This window comes from Hyla sarda, chromosome 6, assembly GCF_029499605.1.
Source record: "Hyla sarda isolate aHylSar1 chromosome 6, aHylSar1.hap1, whole genome shotgun sequence".
NCBI lineage: Eukaryota > Metazoa > Chordata > Amphibia > Anura > Hylidae > Hyla > Hyla sarda.
Genome location: NC_079194.1, coordinates 281208763 through 281228061, shown reverse-complemented (window position 1 = coordinate 281228061; position 19299 = coordinate 281208763). Strand labels below are relative to the sequence as shown.

Genomic DNA, 19299 nt, shown 5'->3' with positions numbered 1-19299 from the left:
CTTTGCAACTTGCCTTGTAGATTCTTTATTGTCAGCATATGCAGTGGATGCTGCCACCATGGCAGTTTTCTATTTTTGATTCAGAAACGTGCCTCATGTGACCTATCAACCTGGCATTAGTAATCCTGCATTGTTTTTCCATTTCTCTTGCATGGTGCTTAATACTATCCAATAAAGAAGATGAGGACATTTCCTTCTTTTGGGCATTCAGCCAGCATACATATTTTTGACTTTGCTCGGACATTCTTAGGACTGTAGGATAGACAAGTTTGAAGTCACATATGATTGAACGTCTACTTCTTGGTATGAAAAGCTCAAAATTGCAAAGAAAGAAAGGCACTGCTGAGATTCGAACTCAGGATCTCCTGTTTACAAGACAGGCGTTTTAACCAACTAAGCCACAGCGCCATGACAACCCTTGCCTTAAAGTCAGAAAATGGGAATTGCTATGCAATGATTATAATGTATACAAAATGCTGTATATTGACGGAGCAGTTGCAGCTTGCATTTTTTGAGTTACGGTCCATTCAGCCAGTGCTTAATATGTGACCTTCAATGAAAATGCAGCCAAAGACTTGTTGATCATGTTGTCAGAATGTCTCACCTGGAGTGGTTGCCTTTTAAAGACGAGGTGGCCGAGGGGTTAAGTCGATGGACGGCTAATCCAATGTGCTCTGCATGCCTTTTCCAACTTGGTATCTTGCTTTGAAGATTTTTTATTGTCTTTGCAGGCATGGGAGTTTTCTATTTCCAATCCAGAAGGGTGCGTTACGTGACCTATCAACCAGGCCTTAGAAATCCTGCCTTGTTTTCCAATTCCTCTTGCATGGTGCTTAATGCTATACTATAAAGAAGATGAGGACATTTCTTTCTTTTGGACGTTTAGCAGCATCCATATTTTTGACTTTGCTCGGACTGTCTTAGGGCTGTGGGATGGTCAATATTGATTTCAGATAGGATTGAACATCTGCTTTTTGGTATGAAAAGCTTAAAATTTAGGGGGAAAAAAGGCACTGCTGAGATTTGAACTCAGGATCTCCTGTTTACTAGACAGGCGCTTTAACCAACTAAGCCACAGCACCACATGAAGTCCAGCAGAAAAGCCAGAAAATGGGAATTTCTTACGCAATGATTCAAATTTCTACTAAATGTTGTGCATTGATGGAGTGGTTGCAGCTTGCATTTTTTCACCAACTTGGAGTTACGGTCCCCTCAGCCAGTGCCTGATCTGTGACCTTCAATAAAAATGCAGCAAAAAACTTTTTGACCCTGTTCTCAGAATCTATCACCTGGAGGAAGGGACTTATGTAGACGAGGTGGCCGAGTGGTTAAGGCGATGGACTGCTAATCCATTGTGCTCTGCATGCATGGGTTCAAATCCCATCCTCGTCGGTTCTTTTTACCACTTTGCAGCTTGCCTAGTAGATTCTTTGCAACTTGCCTTGTAGATTCTTTATTGTCAGCATATGCAGTGGATGCTCCCACCATGGCAGTTTTCTATTTTTGATTCAGAAACGTGCCTCATGTGACCTATCAACCTGGCATTAGTAATCCTGCATTGTTTTTCCATTTCTCTTTCATGGTGCTTAATACTATCCAATAAAGAAGATGAGGACATTTCCTTCTTTTGGGCATTCAGCCAGCATACATATTTTTGACTTTGCTCGGACATTCTTAGGACTGTGGGATAGACAAGTTTGAAGTCACATTTGATTGAACGTCTACTTCTTGGTATGAAAAGCTCAAAATTGCAAAGAAAGAAAGGCACTGCTGAGATTCGAACTCAGGATCTCCTGTTTACAAGACAGGCGCTTTAACCAACTAAGCCACAGCGCCATGACAACCAATGCCAAAAAGTCAGAAAGTCAGAAAGTCAGAAAGTCAGAAAATGGGAATTGCTATGCAATGATTAAAATGTCTACAAAATGCTGTATATTGACGGAGCAGTTGCAGCTTGCATTTTTTGAGTTACGGTCCATTCAGCCAGTGCTAAATATGTGACCTTCAATGAAAATGCAGCCAAAGACTTGTTGATCATGTTGTCAGAATGTCTCACCTGGAGTGGTTTACTTTTAAAGACGAGGTGGCCGAGGGGTTAAGTCGATGGACGGCTAATCCATTGTGCTCTGCATGCCTTTTCCAACTTTGGTATCTTGCTTTGTAGATTTTTTATTGTCTTTGCAGGCATGGGAGTTTTCTATTTCCAATCCAGAAGGGTGCGTTACGTGACCTACCAACCAGGCCTTAGAAATCCTGCCTTGTTTTCCAATTCCTCTTGCATGGTGCTTAATGCTATCCTATAAAGAAGATGAGGACATTTCTTTCTTTTGGGCGTTTAGCCAGCATCCATATTTTTGACTTTGCTCGGACTGTCTTAGGGCTGTGGGATGGACAATATTGATGTCAGATAGGATTGAACATCTGCTTTTTGGTATGAAAAGCTTAAAATTTAGGGGAAAAAAGGCACTGCTGAGATTTGAACTCAGGCTCTCCTGTTTACTAGACAGGCGCTTTAACCACCTAAGCCACAGCACCAAGTGAAGTCCAGCAGAAAAGCCAGAAAATGGGAATTTCTTACGCAATGATTCAAATTTCTACTAAATGTTGTGCATTGATGGAGTGGTTGCAGCTTGCATTTTTTCACCAACTTGGAGTTACGGTCCCCTCAGCTAGTGCCTGATCTGTGACCTTCAATAAAAATGCAGCAAAAAACTTTTTGACCCTGTTCTCAGGATCTATCACCTGGAGGTAGGGACTTATGTAGACGAGGTGGCCGAGTGGTTAAGGCGATGGACTGCTAATCCATTGTGCTCTGCATGCATGGGTTCAAATCCCATCCTCGTCGGTTTCTTCTACCTTTGCAGCTTGCCTAGTAGATTCTTTGCAACTTGCCTTGTAGATTCTTTATTGTCAGCATATGCAGTGGATGCTGCCACCATGGCAGTTTTCTATTTTTGATTCAGAAACGTGCCTCATGTGACCTATCAACCTGGCATTAGTAATCCTGCATTGTTTTTCCATTTCTCTTGCATGGTGCTTAATACTATCCAATAAAGAAGATGAGGACATTTCCTTCTTTTGGGCATTCAGCCAGCATACATATTTTTGACTTTGCTCAGACATTCTTAGGACTGTGGGATAGACAAGTTTGAAGTCACATATGATTGAACGTCTTCTTCTTGGTATGAAAAGCTCAAAATTGCAAAGAAAGAAAGGAACTGCTGAGATTCGAACTCAGGATCTCCTGTTTACAAGACAGGCGCTTTAACCATCTAAGCCACAGACCATGACAACCCTTGCCTAAAAGTCAGAAAATGGGAATTGCTATGCAATGATTAAAATGTATACAAAATGCTGTATATTGACGGAGCAGTTTCAGCTTGCATTTTTTGAGTTACGGTCCATTCAGCCAGTGCTTAATATGTGACCTTCAATGAAAATGCAGCCAAAGACTTGTTGATCATGTTGTCAGAATGTCTCACCTGGAGTGGTTGCCTTTTAAAGACGAGGTGGTCGAGGGGTTAAGTTGATGGACGGCTAATCCATTGTGCTCTGCATGCCTTTTCCAACTTGGTATCTTGCTTTGAAGATTTTTTATTGTCTTTGCAGGCATGGGAGTTTTCTATTTCCAATCCAGAAGGGTGCGTTACGTGACCTATCAACCAGGCCTTAGAAATCCTGCCTTGTTTTCCAATTCCTCTTGCATGGTGCTTAATGCTATCCTATAAAGAAGATGAGGACATTTCTTTCATTTGGACGTTTAGCCAGCATCCATATTTTTGACTTTGCTCGGACTGTCTTAGGGCTGTGGGATGGTCAATATTGATGTCAGATAGTATTGAACATCTGCTTTTTGGTATGAAAAGCTTAAAATTTAGGGGGAAAAAAAAGGCACTGCTGAGATTTGAACTCAGGATCTCCTGTTTACTAGACAGGCGCTTTAACCAACTAAGCCACAGCACCACATGAAGTCCAGCAGAAAAGCCAGAAAATGGGAATTTGTTACGCAATGATTCAAATTTCTACTTAATGTTGTGCATTGATGGAGTGGTTGCAGCTTGCATTTTTTCACCAACTTGGAGTTACGGTCCCCTCAGCCAGTGCCTGATCTGTGACCTTCAATAAAAATGCAGCAAAAAACTTTTTGACCCTGTTCTCAGAATTTATCACCTGGAGGTAGGGACATATGTAGACGAGGTGGCCGAGTGGTTAAGGTGATGGACTGCTAATCCATTGTGCTCTGCATGCATGGGTTCAAATCCCATCCTCGTCGGTTTCTTTTACTTTTTACCACTTTGCAGCTTGCCTAGTAGATTCTTTGCAACTTGCCTTGTAGATTCTTTATTGTCAGCATATGCAGTGGATGCTCCCACCATGGCAGTTTTCTATTTTTGATTCAGAAACGTGCCTCATGTGACCTATCAACCTGGCATTAGTAATCCTGAATTGTTTTTCCATTTCTCTTTCATGGTGCTTAATACTATCCAATAAAGAAGATGAGGACATTTCCTTCTTTTGGGCATTCAGCCAGCAGACATATTTTTGACTTTGCTCGGACATTCTTAGGACTGTGGGATAGACAAGTTTGAAGTCACATATGATTGAACGTCTACTTCTTGGTATGAAAAGCTCAAAATTGCAAAGAAAGAAAGGAACTGCTGAGATTCGAACTCAGGATCTCCTGTTTACAAGACAGGCACTTTAACCAACTAAGCCACAGCGCCATGACAAACAATGCCAAAAAGTCAAAAAGTCAGAAAATCAGAAAGTCAGAAAATGGGAATTGCTATGCAATGATTAAAATGTCTACAAAATGCTGTATATTGACGGAGCAGTTGCAGCTTGCATTTTTTGAGTTACGGTCCATTCAGCCAGTGCTTAATATGTGACCTTCAATGAAAATGCAGCCAAAGACTTGTTGATCATGTTGTCAGAATGTCTCACCTGGAGTGGTTGCCTTTTAAAGACGAGGTGGCCGAGGGGTTAAGTCGATGGACGGCTAATCCATTGTGCTCTGCATGCCTTTTCCAACTTGGTATCTTGCTTTGAAGATTTTTTATTGTCTTTGCAGGCATGGGAGTTTTCTATTTCCAATCCAGAAGGGTGCGTTACGTGACCTATCAACCAGGCCTTAGAAATCCTGCCTTGTTTTCCAATTCCTCTTGCATGGTGCTTAATGCTATCCTATAAAGAAGATGAGGACATTTCTTTCTTTTGGACGTTTAGCCAGCATCCATATTTTTGACTTTGCTCGGACTGTCTTAGGGCTGTGGGATGGTCAATATTGATGTCAGATAGGATTGAACATCTGCTTTTTGGTATGAAAAGCTTAAAATTTAGGGGAAAAAAATAAGGCACTGCTGAGATTTGAACTCAGGATCTCCTGTTTACTAGACAGGCGCTTTAACCAACTAAGCCACAGCACCACATGAAGTCCAGCAGAAAAGCCAGAAAATGGGAATTTCTTACGCAATGATTCAAATTTCTACTTAATGTTGTGCATTGATGGAGTGGTTGCAGCTTGCATTTTTTCACCAACTTGGAGTTACGGTCCCCTCAGCCAGTGCCTGATCTGTGACCTTCAATAAAAATGCAGCAAAAAACTTTTTGACCCTGTTCTCAGAATCTATCACCTGGAGGTAGGGACTTATGTAGACGAGGTGGCCGAGTGGTTAAGGCGATGGACTGCTAATCCATTGTGCTCTGCATGCATGGGTTCAAATCCCATCCTCGTCGGTTTCTTCTACTTTTTACCACTTTGCAGCTTGCCTAGTAGATTCTTTGCAACTTGCCTTGTAGATTCTTTATTGTCAGCATATGCAGTGGATGCTCCCACCATGGCAGTTTTCTATTTTTGATTCAGAAACGTGCCTCATGTGACCTATCAACCTGGCATTAGTAATCCTGCATTGTTTTTCCATTTCTCTTGCATGGTGCTTAATACTATCCAATAAAGAAGATGAGGACATTTCCTTCTTTTGGGCATTCAGCCAGCATACATATTTTTGACTTTGCTCGGACATTCTTAGGACTGTGGGATAGACAAGTTTGAAGTCACATATGATTGAACGTCTACTTCTTGGTATGAAAAGCTCAAAATTGCAAAGAAAGAGAGGCACTGCTGAGATTCGAACTCAGGATCTCCTGTTTACAAGACAGGCGCTTTAACCAACTAAGCCACAGCGCCATGACAACCAATGCCAAAAAGTCAGAAAGTCAGAAAATGGGAATTGCTATAAAATGATTAAAATGTCTACAAAATGCTGTATATTGACAGAGCAGTTGCAGCTTGCATTTTTTGAGTTACGGTCCATTCAGCCAGTGCTTAATATGTGACCTTCAATGAAAATGCAGCCAAAGACTTGTTGATCATGTTGTCAGAATGTCTCACCTGGAGTGGTTGCCTTTTAAAGACGAGGTGGCCGAGGGGTTAAGTCGATGGACGGCTAATCCATTGTGCTCTGCATGCCTTTTCCAACTTGGTATCTTGCTTTGTAGATTTTTTATTGTCTTTGCAGGCATGGGAGTTTTCTATTTCCAATCCAGAAGGGTGCGTTACGTGACCTATCAACCAGGCCTTAGAAATCCTGCTTTGTTTTCCAATTCCTCTTGCATGGTGCTCAATGCTATCCTATAAAGAAGATGAGGACATTTCTTTCTTTTGGGCGTTTAGCCAGCATCCATATTTTTGACTTTGCTCGGACTGTCTTAGGGCTGTGGGATGGACAATATTGATGTCAGATAGGATTGAACATCTGCTTTTTGGTATGAAAAGCTTAAAATTTAGGGGAAAAAAAGGCACTGCTGAGATTTGAACTCAGGATCTCCTGTTTACTAGACAGGCGCTTTAACCACCTAAGCCACAGCACCAAGTGAAGACCAGCAGAAAAGCCAGAAAATGGGAATTTCATACGCAATGATTCAAATTTCTACTAAATGTTGTGCATTGATGGAGTGGTTGCAGCTTGCATTTTTTCACCAACTTGGAGTTACGGTCCCCTCAGCCAGTGCCTGATCTGTGACCTTCAATAAAAATGCAGCAAAAAACTTTTTGACCCTGTTCTCAGAATCTATCACCTGGAGGTACGGACTTATGTAGACGAGGTGGCCGAGTGGTTAAGGCGATGGACTGCTAATCCATTGTACTCTGCATGCATGGGTTCAAATCCCATCCTCGTCGGTTTCTTCTACTTTTTACCACTTTGCAGCTTGCCTAGTAGATTCTTTGCAACTTGCCTTGTAGATTCTTTATTGTCAGCATATGCAGTGGATGCTGCCACCATGGCAGTTTTCTATTTTTGATTCAGAAACGTGCCTCATGTGACCTATCAACCTGGCATTAGTAATCCTGCATTGTTTTTCCATTTCTCTTGCATGGTGCTTAATACTATCCAATAAAGAAGATGAGGACATTTCCTTCTTTTGGGCATTCAGCCAGCATACATATTTTTGACTTTGCTCGGACATTCTTAGGACTGTGGGATAGACAAGTTTGAAGTCACATATGATTGAACGTCTACTTCTTGGTATGAAAAGCTCAAAATTGCAAAGAAAGAAAGGAACTGCTGAGATTCGAACTCAGGATCTCCTGTTTACAAGACAGGCGCTTTAACCATCTAAGCCACAGGGCCATGACAACCCTTGTCTAAAAGTCAGAAAATGGGAATTGCTATGCAATGATTAAAATGTCTACAAAATGCTGTATATTGACGGAGCAGTTGCAGCTTGCATTTTTTGAGTTACGGTCCATTCAGCCAGTGCTTAATATGTGACCTTCAATGAAAATGCAGCCAAAGACTTGTTGATCATGTTGTCAGAATGTCTCACCTGGAGTGGTTGCCTTTTAAAGACGAGGTGGCCGAGGGGTTAAGTCGATGGACGGCTAATCCATTGTGCTCTGCATGCCTTTTCCAACTTGGTATCTTGCTTTGTAGATTTTTTATTGTCTTTGCAGGCATGGGAGTTTTCTATTTCCAATCCAGAAGGGTGCGTTACGTGACCTATCAACCAGGCCTTAGAAATCCTGCCTTGTTTTCCAATTCCTCTTGCATGGTGCTTAATGCTATCCTATAAAGAAGATGAGGACATTTCTTTCTTTTGGGCGTTTAGCCAGCATCCATATTTTTGACTTTGCTCGGACTGTCTTAGGGCTGTGGGATGGACAATATTGATGTCAGATAGGATTGAACATCTGCTTTTTGGTATGAAAAGCTTAAAATTTAGGGGAAAAAAAGGCACTGCTGAGATTTGAACTCAGGATCTCCTGTTTACTAGACATCTGAAAAGAGCAAAAGAAGGAAAGACCGACGGAAAGGCGCCTAGTGTGATACCGTTGATGACAGGTGGGAGGGGTTAGTCGAAGAGTAGATGATGGGTGCTCACCTTGAGCGAGCAAAAAACTCGCATGTAGACCCACAGTGGGGTTAGTGGTATGGATAATAGTCCACCGGATACAGCTGCTAAGCCCAAGGTACAGGACAGGACTAGCCAGTCCTGGATAGATATGCAGTGGTAAGGAAGAAAAAAAACCTTTTTCAAAGGGCGCTGCTGTTGTCCTGGTGAGATGAAGATGAAAAGTCCGAGGCAGAAGTATTTTGCAAGATATAGCTTCTTTATTGGTGTAGAATCATAGCAAGCAGGGATACAGGCTAGATAACGCGTTTCGGGGGACAGCGCCCCCTTCTTCAGATCAGTGATAACAACTGGTGGTGCTTACATGGTATATATACACTTAAAATGGGCGCCAAACATAAGGGGGAGGGGCTACAGTAAACAGGGGCACATACTGTAAAGGCATGATAAATACATCAAAATAGACATGTAAATCATGAAAACCTATTCTGACACATAGAACAGCCTGATGAAATGGAGCTATTACAAAAACTCTAAATAAAATCATTGGTGAACAGTAGGTAATATGCGCGCATCTGGAGCCGCTGGCCGCAGCTCCGGAGTGTGCGGCGGAAGTGGCCGTTGCTACAGACGCATATCCATGCAGTCTGTCGGAAGCGTCCGGCCAGAGAGCGTTGCCCGGGAGACGCACGACGCGCAGAGGCGCAGCGCGTCACGGGCAGCGCTCAGGAGGCCGGCTCACCCGTGATGACAGGCACTGAAGTCCCTCGCTGGAACCCACAGGAGGGAAAATATCAGGATGATAGTATATGATGACTATGCAGTGGTAGTTAGTGTGTATAGACGTCAATAAAAGTGTCACTGAATATGGACATCTTGAACTAGAGCCAGTGATGTGGCAATGAGAAAAATGGGGGGGGGGGGGGTTTAAGGGGTGGAGGGAAAGTAATAAGGGGGGGGGAACTATGGGCAGAAACAGAAAAACGATCTATGATGGTAGAAAAATAAAATAAAATAAAATAAAATAAAAATAAAAATAAAAATAAAATTAAAAATAAAAATAAAAATAAATAAAAATAAAAATAAAAATAAAAATAAAATTAAAATAAAAATTAAAATAAAATTAAAATTAAAATTAGAATGAAAATAAAATATATATATGGCAAATGTAACAGCCGGCTATGACACTAAAAAATAGTGGGGGGGAAAACCAAAGTAATTATGAATGTATATTGTGGGGGGGGGGGGAAGAAGGGAGGGAGAGAGAGATGGGGCAATGGGCAGAGACAGAAAATGAGGTGAGATAAATAAGAAATAGAGATAAAAATGAGAATAAAAATATTATTATTAGGAAAAATGCATAGAAAATATATAAATATAATGTGTATAGTAGTGATGCCTCACAAATTGCACTCAATCATCTCATTCAGTCCACTGGGTGAGAGAGTCTGGAGACAATGAATCCAAAAATTCTCCCTGCGTCTCAGGGTGCTGTATCTGTGGGACTGATCACTGCTGATGTGTTCAATTGGAGTTGCAGTGATGGAGTTAAAGTCTTTTGCATGAGCTTCAGTCAGGTGGCGGGATACGCTATGCAACAGGAAACCATTAGCAGTGTTGCTGCGATGCTTGTTGATGCGTTCCCTAAAGCAACGAATTGTGCGCCCCACATATTGTAGTCCGCATGGGCATTGTAGCAGGTATACAACGTATTTGGTGCTGCAGGTAATGTGGGTTTTGATGGGATATGTAGTCTTGGTAGAAGTGGAGGAGAAAGAGGTACATTTGTGTTTAATAACGGCACAACATTTGCATCTGGGGAGGCCGCACTTGAAACACCCTGTGATGGAAAGAAAACCGGTACTAACGCACTTGTTTGTCTGAGGTTTTAACTTGCTGGGAGCTACTATATTCCGAATAGTACGACCTCTTCTGAAGGTAAGGGAAGGTTTGGTAGGTAACAATGGTCCCAAGTGTTGATCCTTAAGAAGGATGGGCCAATGGGAACTCAGAATGTTCCTGATTTTTGTGTGTTCCCGGCTGAAAGTGGTGATGAAATTAAGTGACCTATCGCCTATCTTGGTGTCGGCCTTAGGTTTAGGGACAAGGCAGTCCTTCTGAGTGAGAGTTTGTGCCCGGATGAAGGAGGACTGCACGAGGGAGTGGGGATACCCTTTAGCCCTAAATCTAGATTTAAGTATTTTGCTCTGTGACACAAAGTCTCTCTCACTCGTGCAGTTCCTTCTGATTCTCTTAAATTGACCGAAGGGTACGTTGCACAGCCATTTCTTGAAATGTCCGCTGCCAAAATCTAAATAGCTATTGCTGTCAACTTTTTTGAAAAAAGTTTTGGTGGTTAGATGGTCACTGTTATTGTGGGAGACCAAAACATCCAGGAATTCGGCGTGGTCCTGGAAGATGGTCTGGGTGAACTGAAGTGACCAGCTGTTAACGTTAAGGTCAGAGAGGAATTCCATAAGCAGAGAGACTTCGCCATTCCAGATTAAAAAGATGTCATCTATGTACCGTTGGTAGTACACGCAGTTCTTGAAAAGGGGGTGAGTATAGATGTGTTGTTCTTCGAACATCCCAACAAAGAGATTAGCGAAACTGGGGGCCATTTTGGACCCCATAGCGGTACCTTTGTGTTGCAGGTAAATCCGACCCAGAAATTCGAAGTAATTATGGGTCAGTATATATCTGAGACCTTCCAGAATAAATTCCTTCTGAGCAGTGGGCATTCCTGAATCTTTAGCCAGGAAGAAAGATACTGCCTGAATACCGAGTTCATGGTCGATTATGGTGTATAGTGATGTAATGTCCATGGTGACAAGTGTGTAATTCGATGACCATTCAAATTGTAGTATGGACTGGATGAAAGCTGTGGTGTCTTTGAGGTGAGAGGGGAGACTGGTAACATGTTTCTGAAGGAGAAGGTCAATGTAGTGGGAGAGGTTGGAGGATATAGAATTAATACCAGAGATGATCGGACGGCCCGGGGGCTGGGTGAGGTGCTTGTGGATTTTGGGGAGATAATAAAAAATGGGTGTAGATGGTTCTGTGATGATGAGGAAATCCTTTTCTGCTTTAGATAGGACACCTTGGGAGTGACCGATATTGACCAGTTTAGTGAGTTTGTCTTGGAAAGTTTTGGTAGGGTTGCTGGGGATCGGTTTGTAATATGTGGTATCAGTGAGAAGTCTGGTGGCTTCGCTGATATAGTCACTTCTGTTTAGAACAACAATGCCACCTCCCTTGTCTGCTGAACGGATAACGATGGTATTGTTAGAGGACAATGTCTTGAGAGCCGATTGTTCAGATGAGGATAGGTTGGATAAGTAATTAATCCGTTTATCATTCCTACACAGGGCGTCAAAGTCAGATTGCACCATTGTGGAGAAAGTGTCAATATGGCTGCCCTTTGCATGTAAGGGGTAGAATGTGGATTTCGGGCGTAGGTCGGTATGGATGGGGGGAGGTGATAATATGGAGGCGGGGTGGGTCTCAATATTGGCAGTGGTATGGCCATTGGCTTCTTTGAGAGCAAAGAATCTTTGAATCGTGATTTTGCGAATGAATTTGTTGAGATCCAGAAACAATTCAAAACTATTGGTTTTGTTGGTAGGACAGTAGGAAAGCCCCTTTTTAAGGACTTGGAGTTCAATTTCTGTGAAAACATAACTGGAAAGGTTGAAAATTTTAACCATATTCAGTTCATTTTCTTTTTGGTGTCTGATTCTCTTTTCTTCTTTCCTCTCCCTTCTGTTACGGCCTCCTCTGCATCCCCTCTTTCTGGAAGCTTTCTTTTTAGGCCCAGGGGTGGTGCAATGTGGATCATCTCTAGTGGTGGTAGATCGTTGGGGTCCGATATTAAGGGAGGTATCAGGACTGCCTGGGGAAGGCCTAAAAAAACCGTTGTGTTGGTGTTGGGTGAGAGAGGTGATGGGAGAGCAGAGTCAGGTCGTGGTGAGTAGGATGGAGATGAATTGGCCGCTGGTGGGGTGCTAATGGGTGTAAAGAACTGGTGTGTGGAAAGGCGTCTATGGGGAGTGGTGAGTAGATGAGGTTCAGACAGGGAGTCATCTGAGATGAGATCGGATGGGTATCTACCAGAAGGTAGAATGGGCGGTTTGTCGATAAGTTGATCCATAAGATCCATAAGATCTTGTGTAGGCATGTCATCTGTTGGTGATGGAGGGCTATTGATTAATGGTGGTGGTAAGGTGGATGACTGGATCTTAGTGGAAGAATGGGTTGGAAGTGTGGGTCCTGATGAGGACGCAGAGGGGTTGGATGGGGTGTGAGTGGAAGAAAGGGGGTGCAAAAAAGATGGGATAGGACCTGGTGTAGGCAGGGATGGTACAGGGACTGGTTTATGAGGACCTGAGTGAGCAGATAGCGATGTCAGAGGGGTATGGTTGTCATTGTAGGGTTGGGGGAGATGGAGACTCATTAATGGTGGAGGACGTGCTGTGTTAGATGAATAGATGAAATGGGATGGTGGCTGTGGGATAGAGCCATTGTCTGATCTGGCCGGGTGCACCAAACGGGGGGTGCGTGTGGAAGAGGAGGTGGACGGTTTACGTTTCTGTGAACGATGTGACGTGGAATGGAAGGTCCTGGAGCTGGATGAGGCTGCAGGATGGATGCGTGTAGCTGGTTGGTAAGGCTTCTTCATACGCGGGCGTTTGGCAGGGGGACCATTGGAGGGTGGTCTGTGTGTGCCATGTGGATAAGTGGTATTGGAAGGAGGGTTGGGATCAGCCTCACGTTTGTGGCGTGGTTTCAGCCAAAATTTAATGTTGTCTGTAGTGTAATCTGTACGATCTCTGGAAAGTTTAGTCATTTTTTTGGAAATGACTTCTCTCTCTATTTTCTGCATTTTGTTAGTGTGTGAAGTGTTCCATTGAATAAACTCAGATGTGTGTTTGAATGGTGACAGGGCATTGATAACCGTATCAATTTTATTTGAAATATCGTGAACTAGAGTGTCACGTTTTTCACAAAGTAGTGTAAGCAGTGTGTTGGAACAGATGCTGAGAGCAGTTTCCCATCTGTTGCAAAAACTAACATCGTTAGTAAAAGAGGCTGTTGGGCGTAATCGCAGTCCTCTGGGAACAATGTTTTCTTGTAGGTATATTGAAAGGAACGACCCATCAAGTTGGTGCTGGGTTTCCTCGAGCGAGAGTTTCTCAAGCTCGAAAAAGAGAGATCTCATTTGGTCAAAGTCAAAACTGGTAACAGTACCTTCGATGGGATCATTGGTGGTTGCTGAGTTCTGGTTGTTGTTGTTGTTGTTGGTAACCAAAGTGCGGAAAAGTGTTGCTCTTCTATTGAGCCTTGAGTCTTTCAAATCCATGGTAAAGTCAAAAACTTGATGCTTAGTGCAGGTGGACGCACCTCTGTAAGTCCGGTCAAAGGTAGAAGTCCGATGTGGATAGTCACAAACCAGTCGCCGCGGTCTTCAGATGGCACACCACTGCGGATGGCCTATAGTGGAAATCTGAAAAGAGCAAAAGAAGGAAAGACCGACGGAAAGGCGCCTAGTGTGATACCGTTGATGACAGGTGGGAGGGGTTAGTCGAAGAGTAGATGATGGGTGCTCACCTTGAGCGAGCAAAAAACTCGCATGTAGACCCACAGTGGGGTTAGTGGTATGGATAATAGTCCACCGGATACAGCTGCTAAGCCCAAGGTACAGGACAGGACTAGCCAGTCCTGGATAGATATGCAGTGGTAAGGAAGAAAAAAACCTTTTTCAAAGGGCGCTGCTGTTGTCCTGGTGAGATGAAGATGAAAAGTCCGAGGCAGAAGTATTTTGCAAGATATAGCTTCTTTATTGGTGTAGAATCATAGCAAGCAGGAATACAGGCTAGATAACGCGTTTCGGGGGACAGCGCCCCCTTCTTCAGATCAGTGATAACAACTGGTGGTGCTTACATGGTATATATACACTTAAAATGGGCGCCAAACATAAGGGGGAGGGGCTACAGTAAACAGGGGCACATACTGTAAAGGCATGATAAATACATCAAAATAGACATGTAAATCATGAAAACCTATTCTGACACATAGAACAGCCTGATGAAATGGAGCTATTACAAAAACTCTAAATAAAATCATTGGTGAACAGTAGGTAATATGCGCGCATCTGGAGCCGCTGGCCGCAGCTCCGGAGTGTGCGGCGGAAGTGGCCGTTGCTACAGACGCGTATCCATGCAGTCTGTCGGAAGCGTCCGGCCAGAGAGCGTTGCCCGGGAGACGCACGACGCGCAGAGGCGCAGCGCGTCACGGGCAGCGCTCAGGAGGCCGGCTCACCCGTGATGACAGGCACTGAAGTCCCTCGCTGGAACCCACAGGAGGGAAAATATCAGGATGATAGTATATGATGACTATGCAGTGGTAGTTAGTGTGTATAGACGTCAATAAAAGTGTCACTGAATATGGACATCTTGAACTAGAGCCAGTGATGTGGCAATGAGAAAAATGGGGGGGGGGGGGGGTTTAAGGGGTGGAGGGAAAGTAATAAGGGGGGGGGGAACTATGGGCAGAAACAGAAAAACGATCTATGATGGTAGAAAAATAAAATAAAATAAAATAAAATAAAATAAAAATAAAAATAAAAATAAAAATAAAATTAAAAATAAAAATAAAAATAAATAAAAATAAAAATAAAATAAAAATAAAAATAAAAATAAAATTAAAATTAAAATTAGAATGAAAATAAAATATATATATGGCAAATGTAACAGCCGGCTATGACACTAAAAAATAGTGGGGGGGAAAACCAAAGTAATTATGAATGTATATTGTGGGGGGGGGGGGGAAGGAGGGAGGGAGAGAGAGATGGGGCAATGGGCAGAGACAGAAAATGAGGTGAGATAAATAAGAAATAGAGATAAAAATGTGAATAAAAATATTATTATTAGGAAAAATGCATAGAAAATATATAAATATAATGTGTATAGTAGTGATGCCTCACAAATTGCACTCAATCATCTCATTCAGTCCACTGGGTGAGAGAGTCTGGAGACAATGAATCCAAAAATTCTCCCTGCGTCTCAGGGTGCTGTATCTGTGGGACTGATCACTGCTGATGTGTTCAATTGGAGTTGCAGTGATGGAGTTAAAGTCTTTTGCATGAGCTTCAGTCAGGTGGCGGGATACGCTATGCAACAGGAAACCATTAGCAGTGTTGCTGCGATGCTTGTTGATGCGTTCCCTAAAGCAACGAATTGTGCGCCCCACATATTGTAGTCCGCATGGGCATTGTAGCAGGTATACAACGTATTTGGTGCTGCAGGTAATGTGGGTTTTGATGGGATATGTAGTCTTGGTAGAAGTGGAGGAGAAAGAGGTACATTTGTGTTTAATAACGGCACAACATTTGCATCTGGGGAGGCCGCACTTGAAACACCCTGTGATGGAAAGAAAACCGGTACTAACGCACTTGTTTGTCTGAGGTTTTAACTTGCTGGGAGCTACTATATTCCGAATAGTACGACCTCTTCTGAAGGTAAGGGAAGGTTTGGTAGGTAACAATGGTCCCAAGTGTTGATCCTTAAGAAGGATGGGCCAATGGGAACTCAGAATGTTCCTGATTTTTGTGTGTTCCCGGCTGAAAGTGGTGATGAAATTAAGTGACCTATCGCCTATCTTGGTGTCGGCCTTAGGTTTAGGGACAAGGCAGTCCTTCTGAGTGAGAGTTTGTGCCCGGATGAAGGAGGACTGCACGAGGGAGTGGGGATACCCTTTAGCCCTAAATCTAGATTTAAGTATTTTGCTCTGTGACACAAAGTCTCTCTCACTCGTGCAGTTCCTTCTGATTCTCTTAAATTGTCCGAAGGGTACGTTGCACAGCCATTTCTTGAAATGTCCGCTGCCAAAATCTAAATAGCTATTGCTGTCAACTTTTTTGAAAAAAGTTTTGGTGGTTAGATGGTCACTGTTATTGTGGGAGACCAAAACATCCAGGAATTCGGCGTGGTCCTGGAAGATGGTCTGGGTGAACTGAAGTGACCAGCTGTTAACGTTAAGGTCAGAGAGGAATTCCATAAGCAGAGAGACTTCGCCATTCCAGATTAAAAAGATGTCATCTATGTACCGTTGGTAGTACACGCAGTTCTTGAAAAGGGGGTGAGTATAGATGTGTTGTTCTTCGAACATCCCAACAAAGAGATTAGCGAAACTGGGGGCCATTTTGGACCCCATAGCGGTACCTTTGTGTTGCAGGTAAATCCGACCCAGAAATTCGAAGTAATTATGGGTCAGTATATATCTGAGACCTTCCAGAATAAATTCCTTCTGAGCAGTGGGCATTCCTGAATCTTTAGCCAGGAAGAAAGATACTGCCTGAATACCGAGTTCATGGTCGATTATGGTGTATAGTGATGTAATGTCCATGGTGACAAGTGTGTAATTCGATGACCATTCAAATTGTAGTATGGACTGGATGAAAGCTGTGGTGTCTTTGAGGTGAGAGGGGAGACTGGTAACATGTTTCTGAAGGAGAAGGTCAATGTAGTGGGAGAGGTTGGAGGATATAGAATTAATACTAGAGATGATCGGACGGCCCGGGGGCTGGGTGAGGTGCTTGTGGATTTTGGGGAGATAATAAAAAATGGGTGTAGATGGTTCTGTGATGATGAGGAAATCCTTTTCTGCTTTAGATAGGACACCTTGGGAGTGACCGATATTGACCAGTTTAATGAGTTTGTCTTGGAAAGTTTTGGTAGGGTTGCTGGGGATCGGTTTGTAATATGTGGTATCAGTGAGAAGTCTGGTGGCTTCGCTGATATAGTCACTTCTGTTTAGAACAACAATGCCACCTCCCTTGTCTGCTGAACGGATAACGATGGTATTGTTAGAGGACAATGTCTTGAGAGCCGATTGTTCAGATGAGGATAGGTTGGATAAGTAATTAATCCGTTTATCATTCCTACACAGGGCGTCAAAGTCAGATTGCACCATTGTGGAGAAAGTGTCAATATGGCTGCCCTTTGCATGTAAGGGGTAGAATGTGGATTTCGGGCGTAGGTCGGTATGGATGGGGGGAGGTGATAATATGGAGGCGGGGTGGGTCTCAATATTGGCAGTGGTATGGCCATTGGCTTCTTTGAGAGCAAAGAATCTTTGAATCGTGATTTTGCGAATGAATTTGTTGAGATCCAGAAACAATTCAAAACTATTGGTTTTGTTGGTAGGACAGTAGGAAAGCCCCTTTTTAAGGACTTGGAGTTCAATTTCTGTGAAAACATAACTGGAAAGGTTGAAAATTTTAACCATATTCAGTTCATTTTCTTTTTGGTGTCTGATTCTCTTTTCTTCTTTCCTCTCCCTTCTGTTACGGCCTCCTCTGCATCCCCTCTTTCTGGAAGCTTTCTTTTTAGGCCCAGGGGTGGTGCAATGTGGATCATCTCTAGTGGTGGTAGATCGTTGGGGTCCGATATTAAGGGAGGTATCAGGACTGCCTGGGGAAGGCCTAAAAAAACCGTTGTGTTGGTGTTGGGTGAGAGAGGTGATGGGAGAGCAGAGTCAGGTCGTGGTGAGTAGGATGGAGATGAATTGGCCGCTGGTGGGGTGCTAATGGGTGTAAAGAACTGGTGTGTGGAAAGGCGTCTATGGGGAGTGGTGAGTAGATGAGGTTCAGACAGGGAGTCATCTGAGATGAGATCGGATGGGTATCTACCAGAAGGTAGAATGGGCGGTTTGTCGATAAGTTGATCCATAAGATCCATAAGATCTTGTGTAGGCATGTCATCTGTTGGTGATGGAGGGCTATTGATTAATGGTGGTGGTAAGGTGGATGACTGGATCTTAGTGGAAGAATGGGTTGGAAGTGTGGGTCCTGATGAGGACGCAGAGGGGTTGGATGGGGTGTGAGTGGAAGAAAGGGGGTGCAAAAAAGATGGGATAGGACCTGGTGTAGGCAGGGATGGTACAGGGACTGGTTTATGAGGACCTGAGTGAGCAGATAGCGATGTCAGAGGGGTATGGTTGTCATTGTAGGGTTGGGGGAGATGGAGACTCATTAATGGTGGAGGACGTGCTGTGTTAGATGAATAGATGAAATGGGATGGTGGCTGTGGGATAGAGCCATTGTCTGATCTGGCCGGGTGCACCAAACGGGGGGTGCGTGTGGAAGAGGAGGTGGACGGTTTACGTTTCTGTGAACGATGTGACGTGGAATGGAAGGTCCTGGAGCTGGATGAGGCTGCAGGATGGATGCGTGTAGCTGGTTGGTAAGGCTTCTTCATACGCGGGCGTTTGGCAGGGGGACCATTGGAGGGTGGTCTGTGTGTGCCATGTGGATAAGTGGTATTGGAAGGAGGGTTGGGATCAGCCTCACGTTTGTGGCGTGGTTTCAGCCAAAATTTAATGTTGTCTGTAGTGTAATCTGTACGATCTCTGGAAAGTTTAGTCATTTTTTTGGAAATGACTTCTCTCTCTATTTTCTGCATTTTGTTAGTGTGTGAAGTGTTCCATTGAATAAACTCAGATGTGTGTTTGAATGGTGACAGGGCATTGATAACCGTATCAATTTTATTTGAAATATCGTGAACTAGAGTGTCACGTTTTTCACAAAGTAGTGTAAGCAGTGTGTTGGAACAGATGCTGAGAGCAGTTTCCCATCTGTTGCAAAAACTAACATCGTTAGTAAAAGAGGCTGTTGGGCGTAATCGCAGTCCTCTGGGAACAATGTTTTCTTGTAGGTATATTGAAAGGAACGACCCATCAAGTTGGTGCTGGGTTTCCTCGAGCGAGAGTTTCTCAAGCTCGAAAAAGAGAGATCTCATTTGGTCAAAGTCAAAACTGGTAACAGTACCTTCGATGGGATCATTGGTGGTTGCTGAGTTCTGGTTGTTGTTGTTGTTGTTGGTAACCAAAGTGCGGAAAAGTGTTGCTCTTCTATTGAGCCTTGAGTCTTTCAAATCCATGGTAAAGTCA

At 43.3% G+C, this 19299-nt stretch overlaps 15 non-coding genes across 15 annotated transcripts; 5 read left to right on the top strand and 10 right to left on the bottom strand.

Annotated features, from left to right (window-relative positions):
• Positions 1–334: 334 nt before the first annotated feature.
• TRNAT-UGU (transfer RNA threonine (anticodon UGU)) lies at positions 335–408 on the bottom strand. Its single transcript has one exon. It is a non-coding gene; the product is annotated as a tRNA-Thr (tRNA).
• Positions 409–1008: 600 nt separating this feature from the next.
• TRNAT-AGU (transfer RNA threonine (anticodon AGU)) lies at positions 1009–1082 on the bottom strand. The gene has a single exon. It is a non-coding gene; the product is annotated as a tRNA-Thr (tRNA).
• Positions 1083–1310: 228 nt separating this feature from the next.
• On the top strand, positions 1311–1392 carry TRNAS-GCU (transfer RNA serine (anticodon GCU)). Its single transcript has one exon. It is a non-coding gene; the product is annotated as a tRNA-Ser (tRNA).
• A 370-nt stretch (positions 1393–1762) lies between these two features.
• TRNAT-UGU (transfer RNA threonine (anticodon UGU)) lies at positions 1763–1836 on the bottom strand. Its single transcript has one exon. It is a non-coding gene; the product is annotated as a tRNA-Thr (tRNA).
• Positions 1837–2461: 625 nt separating this feature from the next.
• TRNAT-AGU (transfer RNA threonine (anticodon AGU)) lies at positions 2462–2535 on the bottom strand. The gene has a single exon. It is a non-coding gene; the product is annotated as a tRNA-Thr (tRNA).
• A 228-nt stretch (positions 2536–2763) lies between these two features.
• Positions 2764–2845, top strand: TRNAS-GCU (transfer RNA serine (anticodon GCU)). Its single transcript has one exon. It is a non-coding gene; the product is annotated as a tRNA-Ser (tRNA).
• Positions 2846–3889: 1044 nt separating this feature from the next.
• Positions 3890–3963, bottom strand: TRNAT-AGU (transfer RNA threonine (anticodon AGU)). The gene has a single exon. It is a non-coding gene; the product is annotated as a tRNA-Thr (tRNA).
• Positions 3964–4191: 228 nt separating this feature from the next.
• Positions 4192–4273, top strand: TRNAS-GCU (transfer RNA serine (anticodon GCU)). The gene has a single exon. It is a non-coding gene; the product is annotated as a tRNA-Ser (tRNA).
• Positions 4274–4650: 377 nt separating this feature from the next.
• TRNAT-UGU (transfer RNA threonine (anticodon UGU)) lies at positions 4651–4724 on the bottom strand. The gene has a single exon. It is a non-coding gene; the product is annotated as a tRNA-Thr (tRNA).
• A 628-nt stretch (positions 4725–5352) lies between these two features.
• On the bottom strand, positions 5353–5426 carry TRNAT-AGU (transfer RNA threonine (anticodon AGU)). Its single transcript has one exon. It is a non-coding gene; the product is annotated as a tRNA-Thr (tRNA).
• A 228-nt stretch (positions 5427–5654) lies between these two features.
• TRNAS-GCU (transfer RNA serine (anticodon GCU)) lies at positions 5655–5736 on the top strand. Its single transcript has one exon. It is a non-coding gene; the product is annotated as a tRNA-Ser (tRNA).
• A 377-nt stretch (positions 5737–6113) lies between these two features.
• On the bottom strand, positions 6114–6187 carry TRNAT-UGU (transfer RNA threonine (anticodon UGU)). The gene has a single exon. It is a non-coding gene; the product is annotated as a tRNA-Thr (tRNA).
• Positions 6188–6796: 609 nt separating this feature from the next.
• TRNAT-AGU (transfer RNA threonine (anticodon AGU)) lies at positions 6797–6870 on the bottom strand. The gene has a single exon. It is a non-coding gene; the product is annotated as a tRNA-Thr (tRNA).
• A 228-nt stretch (positions 6871–7098) lies between these two features.
• On the top strand, positions 7099–7180 carry TRNAS-GCU (transfer RNA serine (anticodon GCU)). Its single transcript has one exon. It is a non-coding gene; the product is annotated as a tRNA-Ser (tRNA).
• Positions 7181–7557: 377 nt separating this feature from the next.
• Positions 7558–7631, bottom strand: TRNAT-UGU (transfer RNA threonine (anticodon UGU)). Its single transcript has one exon. It is a non-coding gene; the product is annotated as a tRNA-Thr (tRNA).
• Between the last annotated feature and the right edge of the window lie 11668 nt (positions 7632–19299).